The following is a 10,751-nucleotide window of genomic DNA, read 5'->3' as shown; positions in this document are numbered from 1 at the left end:
GTACTCTTCATTTAAAAATACTTTATAAGGACTACAATCCAAGAGCCACTTATTCACATACAAGGAAATGAGGACAATTCCATCGACCAAAGAGGAGTATGTGTAGTTTACGGGTCAACCTGAACAGTACAGAATATTTTACTCAATAGTTAAAACTCTCATGCTGAAAGATTCAGTTACTGTGGAGAGGAAGCCACCCTCTTGTCCTGTCATGTGGAAGCTAAAGCCACAGGAGACCTGGGAGCCGATGGGCTGGCCGCAGGTGATCCAGATGTGCACATCTGCTGCAGCTGCCCCCTCCCCCGGGCTATGGCTGGGCTGCAGTCCCTCACTGGGGACAGCGAGCTCAATGGGGAGGCAGAAGAAAAAGGTAAAATGACACTTGGAGGGTTTTCTGAGTTATGATGATAGTCTTTGAAATTCCCAAGCGTTGTGAAGGGTCTTCAAAGGGATTCTCAGCTCCAGGATTTAGTGCTCTGGGCAGCCACCCAGGTACCACAAAATCCCCATGTGTGCACGTCTCCTTTGTTACCCGTGTACAGGCTCCCTCCCTGACGTCAAAGCCATGTTTGCTCAGCTTGTGCAAAATGTGTTCTTCGCTGGCCACATTTTTCCCTTTTCTGAGTCAGTGAGGCTTCCACAGAGCTATGGCACTGAAGCTGCTCCCGCCATAGATGGGTCGGGGAGGGAGGACAGTTGTTTCTGTGTCGAGCCATATGCTAACCAGACAGGGCTTGTTTGCCTAAGAACCCTTGTGTTTATTCTTGTTTCTGTTTGTTTTTGGCATCTCACCAGCATTGTAGTAAAACGTCTGTCTCTTAGCTTTGTGAATGGAAGACTTGTGTAAGAGGGGCCTCCTCTCTATTCCTTGGTCCCTCGGTGGAGAACTGTTCTAAGAATGGTACTGGACCTGGCTTAGCCCAGTATGTGGCCAACTTCTCTCTCTATCTTGAAGAAGAATAAATGTAGCATTGGTGGAAGATGGTCGCTTACTGCTAGTGTGCAAGAGATGGTGATTGTCATTGGCTCTTCTGAGGTATAAAACATCTGAACACTTGCCAAAGTTTTGATTGAACTGTAGTCCGAGGAGTTTAAAAAAAAAAAAAAGCAAAAATCAGCTTGATTATTCAAGGAACTTATTTTAACTATTTTGGAGACTTAGTCATTTACAGCTACTCCAAGTGGGATGGCAAAACCTTCATCATCTCCTTTGAAGGTATTGGTCTTAGCTTAGAGCCTAGAAAGAAGGATTTGTGACCAATCGCCTGGTCTGTTCCATGTAATTTATTGCTAAGAATGGGGAAAGGGCCCAATATTTGTGATGTGTCTCTGATGTGACAGACTTTCAGCATGGATTATCTGACTTTAAATCTACCAGATAGTTAGTCCCATTTTACAGCTGGGAGACTGAGGTAGAGAGAGCTTATAGAACTCATTCACATTCACATCACTGGTAACTGATGAGATCAGAACTTAATCCTGTGCCAGAATGATATCAGAACGCTGAAAAAAAGGCTCCGACACTGTATTCTTGACAGAAAGACCTGATAACTTCATGGCTGGCCCCAGGGTGCTGCTGTCGTGACAACAGATGTCAATGGAAAGCAGAGAGCACTGAGGCGTCTGACGATCCCCCGACTATTCCACCCAGTGTCCTGCCCACCTTGTCACCGCATCCCACCCCTCTTACTCCTCAACATTTATTTCTCATATTGGTCTACTCCACACCAGCTACTCTTCAGGGCCCTTGGTTTCCATGGTAAATGGTCTCCCCCAGAGAGGAACTTACATCCAAGTAACATTTTCTCCTCACCTCTAGGATAGAGGTAACTCAAAATGCACTTATTTTCGGAACTGAGACTTTAAAGAAACTCTGCACTCATTGACATAGGCTCACACTTTTCTACCTAGCTCAGCCATTCTCAATTTGGAGCCCCTGAAAATAGGGGCATCTATAAGCTGTTTAGTTATCTGAATGTTATTCTTTGAGAGTTATTAAAATATTTAATCAGGGGAATTCCCTGGTGGTCCAGTGGTTAGAACTCTGCACTTTCACTGCTGAGGACACGGGCTCGATCCCTGGTTGGGGAACTAAGATACCGAAAGCCCTGCGGTGTGGCCAAAAATAAAAATAAATAAAATAAAATAAAGTATTGAATCAGATTAAATGGAAATCATACCTTTACTTGAGAAATATGGCACAGGCTAATTCAAGCAACAAAGTCCTTTGTGTTTTTACTGAAATTACAGTGAAATAGGCTTTCGACTCAGTAAAATGGGAAAACTATTAGTTTATAAAATAGTGTATAGGGTAGGGGCGATAGCACTGGTGATATCAAGGGAGGAGCTAATAAAATAACTTTACGGTGGCAAAAAATTGAATACTATTGACCCACTGCTTCAACTCAACACTGACAGGAAGGCATTTTAGAAATTATACATCATACTTTGAAAACAGGAGATGAAAGTGATTAACTCAAGATTACCTCAAATAGTTGCCAGCCTAAGGAATAGACCCCAGATCTTCTGATTCCAAGCCCATGATAACTTCTAGGACACGCTAATTCAATCAACGTGTGCGTGGAACGCCTGCTTTCTAGAAAATTATTTGAAGTTCTGAGAATGTGGTTAAATTTCTAACACTTCTGCAATTAGATGAGCATGTATTATACTCTAGGTTTTTAAAGATAAATAGTAAAGTGCCAAGAGAGACAAAACTCATCAAAGTAATTGTATATTGCAGGAAAATGTGTATATCTAGACCACCTATGCACTTGGTTAGCCACAGAACTTAGACCAGTAGATAGGTAGAAACACAGCCCCAAAGAGATTTGTCAATGAGTACTTGAGAAATAGCAACAACATCTCACTTTCAACTAAAATTACCACCCACAAATAATTTATAACTTCAAACACAGTTTATTTGGTGTCCCATTTTCCCCGTCCATAACTCCCATATTGAAGGGTAGGATCTCACGTAGGGTCTGCTACATGGAATTTTCACCACATTTTTGATGAAGGAAGAGTGCCAAAACACCATAAAGAAAATTGGGTCCATGGGCCAAAACAGCAATTATAGCTAAATGAAACACAAAAATTGAAGGGTGAATACTTTATTCAGTTCAGCTGTTAAGTCTTAATGCAAAGAAATAGCTTTCCACAAATCTGTAATGGACACCAATTTAATCTCCTCCGTTATTAGCTTTTGAAACTCTTATCATGATGTATTTTGGCAGCCAACCAAACCCAGGATGTTCAGCTTAATAGATTTAACCTGAATTTTTAGGGTTTCCCCTCTTCTGCCATTCAAAGCATACAATTAAACCTCTTGGTGAACTGCCGATAACATTTCTCTAAGCTAAATTTGCTTTTGGATACAAAAGACACATTCCTGAAGACTGACATAACATTGCCACTGGGCCAAAAGGCAAACGTGCTGTGGAACTTTTTTTCAAATGACAAAGTATATTGTTTCAGGATTATATGCAGAAACGGCACTATATCACTAACCAGATATCAGGCTGCTGGGACTGAAATAACATCCTTCGTGGCCAGAGGGGGTGTGTAGTTAACAGGGATGTCTCTATGAGATCAGTTGTCTGGACATCAGCATACATAAACTCTATCGTTGTAGAGGGTACAGTGAGAAATAGAACTCGAATGAAAAGGGTACAAGCTAACACGTGCTATTAAAGCTACCTTCTGACAGTTACAGAGAAATAGTAACACTGCCTGGACCAATACCAGCCTGAAATATTGGATCAAACAAAGCAATGCATTCATTCAACAAGTGCTTACTGATTATCTAAACTGCATCTGGCTCTGTATCAGGAGTACAGATATAGTGATCTTACTGAGTTTACAATCTGCTGGATTACAGGCACATTAATCAACAACTCATGCAAATGAACATCGAACTGCACCTGGGATAAGAAAATAAGAAGTCTGAAGAGGGTGCATGGTTGATAACTTAGTGTACTTCAGCTGTGTTAGCTTGGATACACTGCCTAATTTCCCTGAGCTTCTTTTTCTTATTTTTTTTCATGTTTTAATTGAAGTACAGTTGATTTACAATGTTTCAGGTATACAGCAAAGTGATTCAGTTATATATATTTTTTTCAGAGTCTTTTCCATTATAGGCTATTACAAGATGCTGAATATAGGTCCCTGTACTATACAGTAAGTCCTTGTTGATTATATATTTTATGTACAGTCCTGTGTATCTATTAATCCTAAACTCCTAATTTATCCCTCACTGCCCTTCCCCCTTTGGTAATTATAAATTTATTTTCTATGTCTGTGAGTCTATTTCTGTTTTGTAAATAAGTTCATTTGTACCATTTTTTTAGGTTCCACATATAAGTGATATCAAATGATATTTGTCTTTGCCTGACTTACTTAGCATGATAATCTCTAGGTCCATCCATATTGCTGCAAGTGGCATTATTTCATTCTTTTTTATGGCTGAGTGATATTCTATTGTGTGTGTGTATATATATATATATATGTATATGTGTGTGTGTATATATATATATATATATATATATATATATATACACACTGTGTACATATATATACATACCACATCTTCTTGATCCATTCATCTGTTGATGGACATTTAGGAGAACAGTATGGAGGTTCCTTTAAAACCTAAAAATAGAGTTACCATATGATCCAGCAATCCCACTCCTGGGCATATATCTGGAGAACTCTAATTTGAAGATACATGCACCCCAATGTTCATAGCAGCACTAACTGCAATAGCGAAGACATGGAAGCAACATTAAGTGTCCACTGACAGATGAATCTTTTACTTATTTTTTTTAATTGAAGTACAGTTGATTTACAATGTTGTGTTACTTTTTCTTATTTTTAAACGAGGTTAATGATGGTCCCTGTCTCAGAGGGTTGTTATGGGGGATTATATGAGATGATCACTGTAAGTATTCATAACAGTGCCTGTCCTATAGGATGCTCTCAGTAAATGCTAGCTATTATGATTGCCACTCACTGTTATTTTCATTACTATCAGTAAAGGGGGTCAGAAAAGCCCTTCCTGGGGAAATGAGTACTGGCTGGGGGTTCTTAGGATTAGTGGGAGTTAAAATAGTAAGGAAGAAGGGGATGAGACCTCTAGATGGGGGACCAGCAGGTCCACATGCTTGGTGGAAGCATGGCATGGGGGAAGAACCAGAGCAAGCTGGCACGGAAATACTGAGAAGATGGAAAATGAGGCTGGAGAGGTGGACAGTACTGAATATCTCTGTGGATGTATTTAGCTTACCTCAAATATTTATTGTGGATTTTTAAAAACACAAAAAATGGTTTTTCCATTAGAGTAGAAATCCTAATTTTATAATACTTTGCAGAGCAAACATAGCATAATTCTGTTCCTGTAACATTATAGTGGACCATGTATTTATTTAATCTTTTTTATCCATCTTCCAACCATTCAACATTTATTGAACATCTACAGTGGGTGGAGCACGGAGTCCATGCTGAAATTACAAAGGTGAATCAAGCACCTTCACTTTCATGGTGAGGGAACTAGAAATATGAACAAATAAAATAACTCCCCAAATTACTAAGAGAGAAGAACCAGTGTCTACAAGGACAGAGGAAGTATCCACTGATTGTGTGGAGAACAGGGGGAAACATTAAGGAAGAGATTTGGAAACCTGAAGAATAAATAGAAGGGAAAAAAAGAGGAAGGAGGGGAGCAGGTCATGAAGAGGACACAGCGCAGGAGTGAGGCCAGGGAGGGCAGGCAAAGCGATGCAGGGAGAAGCCGCAGGGAGATGCGCGGGGACAGCTGGGGAAGTCTCGGGATGCGGGCTTTGTACGATTTTATTCGTTGGGAGCCTGGAACCAAAAGATTGAAGCAGAAGCCTCATCACTGGGACAAACCAGGATCCTTCCATGTTCGGACTGCAAGGTCCTTGGGGTAAAGCAGTGTGAAGCACCAACACATACCATGCTTTGGAACTGCTTTTTACTCTGTTTGACCATCCAAGCGGCTTCTTTCCAAGCTGAGGCAGAAGGTCAGAGAAGGACAGAATTTTATCCCAGAGTTGTCACCTAGAGTGAGACTCGGAATCACTGCGGGTTGATAGTGCAAACCTGAAGGCAGGACATGTGTAGCCTTAAAAATCGTGTCTTTGACGAGTATTTTATATCACCAAATTCTCACCGTATAATGCTAACTGAACAAAAACAGGAGACAGAGCCATACGTAAGTGAGGGACTCCAATTTGGTTGCGAGCGTGGGGTGTATGAAAGAAACGTTCAAAGGAAAAACACCAAAATGTTCAAGGGTATTATCTATGAGATTATGAGTGATATTATTTACTTCTCTTTACTTTGGGTGACTTTCCAAATTTTCTTCAAAAAAATATATTGATTCTGCAGTCAGAATAATAACGTGTTAATTGAAAGTCATATTAAATGAACATCAATAGTCAAGCTAACATGGAGAGAATGTAATAAGGAAACCCTGGACCCACCAGCATACGACCCTTTGACACCAATTATTTAATAGCTTGTAAGAAACTCTAATTCATGCCACCACTTCACCCCTCAACGTTATGTCAAATATAAGGCAGATGATTAAGGGAGATAGAAACAATAAAGCTGAATTCGAAGATAATTTATATAAAGCACCTACTAGAGGGTCAACACACCATAAATGACAGATTTAGCCCTTTTCCCTGAAACTTACAGACTTTATCTCTCACAGAGGAGCAGACACTAGTGGCAAAAGAGGGAAACAACTTAGCCATGAGAGACCTAAAGGAATATGGAGCTTTCCTACTGAGTACAGAGCAAGAAAAGGTATCTTACAGATAAGCCCTGAGGCAAAATACAAGCATGTCAGTTATGGCCAGTTGCAGATTATACAGCACTGAAGCAAAAGGGATTTATGCGGCCAAGAATGGGAATGTGGGTACGTCTAAATCCCCAACCTATGGCCTGATTGTTAATCCTTGAATATAACATGTAGCATCATGCTCCCCTGAATACCTTGTAAACCCAACTGTGCATAAATTATCATTATTATTTTGAAGAGGTAAGTCATTTGGGATAAAATAAGAAGGAAGGCCAAACCAAAAAAAAAAAAAAAGAAAGAAAGAAAGGAAGGAAGGAGAAAGGGAAGGAAGGAGGGAGGGAAGGAAGGAAGAACGAAAGAAAGGAAAAACTTGAGCACATATAATTGCAACCATTTATTCAAGACTGGGAACATGAATTGGAAAAAATTGGGTACCCCATCTTCTTTATCCACTCATCTACTGATGGGCACTTAGGTTGCTTACATATCTTGGCTATTGTAAATAATGCTGCAATGAACATAAGGGTGCATATATCTTTCCTAATTAGTGTTTTTGTTTTCTTCCGATAAATATCCAGGAGTGGTATTTCTAGATCATATGCCAGTGCTATTTTTAATTTTTTGAGGAACCTCTATACTGTCTTCCATAGCGGCTTCACCAATTTACATTCTGACCAATAGTGCACGAGGGTTCTCTTTGCTCCACACTCTTGCCAACACTTGTTATGTGTTGTCTTTTTGATAACGGCCACTCTGACAGGCGTGAGGTGATATCTCATTGTGGTTTTGATTTGCATTTCTTTGATGATTAGTGATGTTGAGCATCTCTTCATGTGCCTGTTGGCCATCTGTATGTCTTCCTTGGAAAAATGTCTATTCAGATCCTCTGCCCATTTTTTAATTGGGTTGTTTGTTTTTTTGATGTTGAGCTGTATGTGGTCTTTGTATATTTTGGATATTAACTCCTTATCAGATATATCATTTGCAGATATCGTCTCCCATTCAGTAGGTGGCCTTTTTGTTTTGCTGATAGTTTCCTTTGCTGTGCAAAAGGCTTTTAGTTTGATGTAGTCCCATTTGTTTATTTTGCTTTTGTTTCTCTTGCCTGAGGAGACATATCCAAAAATATATTATGAAGACCAATGTCAAAGAGCATACTGTCTGTGTTTTCTTCAAGAAGTTTTATGGTTTCAGTTCTTACATTTAAGTCTTTAATAAATTTTGAATTTTGATGTGATAGAAAGAGAAGGTAGGGAGAGAGCAAGGATGTGGAAAGCCATACAGAGATAGAGTAGGGAAGCAGCTCGAGGTCCACGCCAAGCTTCCAACACTGAAGGAAGTCTCCTCTCTAGGAAACGAAGCAGGATTGATGGCCACAGAAATCGCTGCCCAGTTTTGGCATCCAGATGTTACATGTTTGTGGAAGTACATCTACTTTCAAGAGAGAAGGTTAGGGCTTCCCTGGTGGCGCAGTGGTTGAGAATCTGCCTGCCAATGCAGGGGACACGGGTTCGAGCCCTGGTCTGGGAAGATCTCACATGCTGCGGAGCAACTAGGCCCGTGAGCCATGGCCGCTGAGCCTGCGCGTCTGGAGCCTGAGCTCCGCAACAAGAGAGGCCGCGACAGTGAGAGGCCTGCGCACCGCGATGAAGAGTGGCCCCCGCTTGCCACAACTAGAGAAAGCCCTTGCACAGAAACGAACACCCAACACAGCCAAAAATAAAAATTAATTAATTAATTAATTAAAAAAATAAAAGAGAGAAGGTTACTTTACTGGTATTTTTTCCCTCTGCCCTTCTCCAGGCGGAATTTAGACAATATCGCTTGTACCTTTCCTCCTCACAGACCCAAGCTGACTCAGAAGAAGGCAGCACCCAGAGCAGCACTATCAATGAGAGCTGTGATTCAGGTGAATCAAATGCATTCTGGGGTAGCAGCAGGCAGGTGGCTGTTATTGCTTCCCAGGGGATTTTTTCCCTTGATTTTGTTTTATGTAGCAGAGTTCTATTTCCGCTTCATCTCTCTGTCTTTTTCTGACTATCTTCTTCCCACGCGTCACATTCTATCTGGTATCTAAAGAGTCTACACGTTGTAGTGCACACACTGAAAATAAGAAATAAACTAAGAATACATGAGGAATCAACACAGAACCTGCAAACGTAACCAGACTGTCCAGTAAACTCCATATTAAAAACCAGAGCATAAAAGATTGGATTCTTCATCCGATTTTCCCCTTCTGAAAGCTTACCCGATACAGTGGCACATTCATTCTGAGAAATAAGAATCAGAGCATGTGGAATACAATTTTTTCTTTCCTTGTTCCAGTTCTCAACTTCATTTGATCTTTCATGAATGAATACTTGTAGTATTCTTGTACTTTCTTTGATGAATTATTGAGAATTATCTGAAGAATTACTGCTTCCTTTTTCTAGTCTTATAGCCAATCAAGGGTTCTGGGCAAAAGCGAATCATTGCAGATTCGTGTTTGAGATCCATCTCTTCAGCTCTGAAGAACAGATTCAAGGTGGGTAAGGTTGGGAACAGGAAGGCCAGTTAACAGGCTGTGGTGGCCCAGGTAGAAGGTGTTGAGTCACTGAGCCAGGACAGTAGAGTAGGGATGGGGAAGCCAGGAAAGATTTTAAAAATTAGATTGAGTGGTTGAATATGTGCTTAAAAGAGACAGGGAATTTGGAGGCAGAGCTGGTTTGGGAGCAGAAATAAACGTTTCATTCTCAAACAAGTTGAGTTTGCAGTCCTTGTGTATGAATCAGATGAAAAGGTCCAGTAGAGAGCTGTACAAACATGAAATTCATGGAGAAATCCCTGGAGTTATAGACTAAGGCATCAGCAGCCTGCAGGTGACTGGAATGATGAGAGTAGTTGTGATAACTCAAGGGGAGTTTGCAGTGTAAGCAAGTATTAGCGCAAGGACAGAACTCTTAGCAAAAAGACTTAACGGGGAGAGAACAAAGTGCCTATGCCTGATAATGTGCTGAAGACCGTGTATTCACATTCAAGACTAGTCTCACCCTTCTGAGCTCTTCCTTGTACGGCAGGGGCTGAAAGCCTAGAAAATATATCTCTCCGACTCCCTTGACAGCAATGTTTCCATTCAACTCTGTAAATAGAAGGTGCTTACATGAGAATTCGAAGGCAGGAGAGAAGAAGATGTGACTCTCTGAAGGCTTGTGCTTGAGCTTGGTGGCCTTGAATGTTTAACAGAAGCTTCTGGGCATCTTCCTGAAATCATCCACTTCAGTGCCGCAAGCAGCAGAGTTTTGGGCTGTATTTTACTATGATTTTGTGGAGCTAACAGCAGCTTCCTTAAACTTTGCTCCCTGAAGCAAAAGCTTCTAATTTCCCATTTTCAATCACTTCTTACCCACAGTTATATGGGTGATTAATCTACAATAAAGGGGCCAAGAATATAAATGGGGAAAATAAAGTCTCTTCAAACAAATAGTGTTGGGAAAACTGGACAGCTACATGCAAAAGAATCAAACTTGACTACTCTCTCATACCATGCATAAAAATAAATTCAAAATTTATTAAAGACTTAAATGTAAGAACTGAAACCATAAAACTTCTTGAAGAAAACACAGACAGTATGCTCTTTGACATTGGTCTTCATAATATATTTTTGGATATGTCTCCTCAGGCAAGAGAAACAAAAGCAAAAATAAACAAATGGGACTACATCAAACTAAAAGCCTTTTGCACAGCAAAGGAAACTATCAGCAAAACAAAAAGGCCACCTACTGAATGGGAGACGATATCTGCAAATGATATATCTGATAAGGAGTTAATATCCAAAATATACAAAGACCACATACAGCTCAACATCAAAAAAACAAACAACCCAATTAAAAAATGGGCAGAGGATCTGAATAGACATTTTTCCAAGGAAGACATACAGATGGCCAAC

At 40.3% G+C, this 10,751-nt stretch overlaps 1 pseudogene; it reads left to right on the top strand.

Moving 5' to 3' along the window:
* Positions 1 to 309: 309 nt before the first annotated feature.
* Positions 310 to 10,751, top strand: part of LOC132530496 (poly(A) polymerase alpha-like) — a 61,277-nt pseudogene continuing 50,835 nt past the window's right edge.

This window comes from Lagenorhynchus albirostris, chromosome 12 (assembly GCF_949774975.1).
Source record: "Lagenorhynchus albirostris chromosome 12, mLagAlb1.1, whole genome shotgun sequence".
NCBI classification, from domain to species: domain Eukaryota; kingdom Metazoa; phylum Chordata; class Mammalia; order Artiodactyla; family Delphinidae; genus Lagenorhynchus; species Lagenorhynchus albirostris.
This window is presented reverse-complemented; position numbering and strand designations above follow the sequence as displayed.